Below are 1,918 nucleotides of genomic sequence, written 5' to 3'. Positions count from 1 at the left end.
GTTACGCTCTTTCATGTGAGTGCTGATACTTCCATTTTGGTAACACCACGGCAGGGGTAGGCAACTCCACACCTGGAGTGCCAAAAATGGGTCTAGTTTTCAGGAAATCCATAATGAATATTCACAAGGTACATTGGAATGCTTTGCCTCAATTGTATGCAAAAATCTCTCATACATATTCATTGAGGATGACCTGAAAACCAGATCCGTTTATGGCACTCCAGAACAGGATTTGCCTACCTCTGAACTAGAGCTTAGATCGTTTGACTGCTGTAAGGAGGCCCCCCCTACTTAGTTTCTGAAAGGAGGGGTGACCAGCTCCGGTCCTCAAGCATCACAAATAGGCCAGGTTTTCTTGATATCCACACTGAATATGCATGAGATCGATTTGCATGCACTGCTTCTCTTGCATGCAAATCTGTCTCATGCACATTCATTGTGGCTATCCTGAAACCTGGCCTGTTTGTGGCTCTTGAGGACTGGAATTGGCGACCCCTGCAATATGCAAAGGTGTAACCAGATGGCTGCATGGAACTATCAGGCCCATAACCTTAGGGGGTACTTTACTGCATAGAGTCTTACAGGGAATGTCATCCCCATCACAGCAAAGGACCCGCCATATCGTGCAGCAGAGCTCCTCTCACTGGTGGCAAAGAAACTTTTCAGCAGCTGCAAGTCAGCACCAGGCTTAAAAAAGATTTTTAAAAACAAAATAAAATGTAAAAAAAAAAGTCCCTGCTCCCAGGGAGGAGCGCCTTTGCTTGTTCTTTTCAAGGTAAATGAAGGAGACTTCAAATCATTATTCCCGCCAGTCCCCTCCATGGTCCTCAACCTTCTGAAACTGTTCTTGCCACACAGTAACCACAGTCTGGCTCTGCAAACCACCAACTTTCGCTTCCTCCTGATCCAAAGCTGATGAAGCCTAAGCTGTGAAAACCATCCTGGAGATACTCAGGTTCTTTCTGGAAATTTCTGGGTTCTCCTTTTACAAAAATGTCTGGGTAAAACAAATAAGCATGGGTGTAGCTTGCTTATTGCGGCGGTTACTACCCCTACTACCCCTAACTAATCAAGCTAGATATTTCAATGGTGGGGGTGGAAGGGAAATAGAACCAAGAGTTAAGAGAAACAGATAAGTATGAGAGAAAAAATGTGTGAAGCTTGCTGGGCAGACTGGATGGGCCGTTTGGTCTTCTTCTGCCGTCATTTCTATGTTTCTATGTAAGAACATAAGAACATAAGAAATTGCCATGCTGGGTCAGACCAAGGGTCCATCAAGCCCAGCATCCTGTTTCCAACAAAGGCCAAACCAGGCCACAAGAACCTGGCAATTACCCAAACACTAAGAAGATCCCATGCTACTGATGCAATTAATAGCAGTGGCTATTTTCTAAGTAAAATTGATTAATAGCCATTAATGGACTTCTCCTCCAAGAACTTATCCAAACCTTTTTTGAACCCAGCTGCACTAATTGCACTAACCACATCCTCTGGCAACACATTCCAGAGCTTTATTGTGCGTTGAGGGAAAAAGAATTTTCTCTGATTAGTCTTAAATGTGCTACTTGCTAACTTCATGGAATGCCCCCTAGTCTTTCTATTATCCGAAAGAGTAAATAACCGATTCACATCTACCCGTTCTAGACCTCTCATGATTTTAAACATCTCTATCATATCCCCCCTCAGCCGTCTCTTCTCCAAGCTGAAAAGTCCTAACCTCTTCAGCCTTTCCTCATAGAGGGGGGGGGGGGGGGTTCAGCCTTTTCCTCATAGGGGGCGGGTTTAGTAGAGGGCCAGGTGATCTCCCTTTTGGTTTTATCTTTCTTTTTATTTTGTGGCTCTAAGACAGACACCTCCCCACCTTAAAAAAAAAATGCTTTTTTGCAAAAGAGGAAACCGCAAGTGACAGCAGCCTGCT

This window comes from Rhinatrema bivittatum, chromosome 15 (genome assembly GCF_901001135.1).
Source record: "Rhinatrema bivittatum chromosome 15, aRhiBiv1.1, whole genome shotgun sequence".
Lineage (NCBI taxonomy): Eukaryota > Metazoa > Chordata > Amphibia > Gymnophiona > Rhinatrematidae > Rhinatrema > Rhinatrema bivittatum.
The sequence above is the reverse complement of the archived record's forward strand: the minus strand, read 5'-3'. Positions refer to the sequence as shown.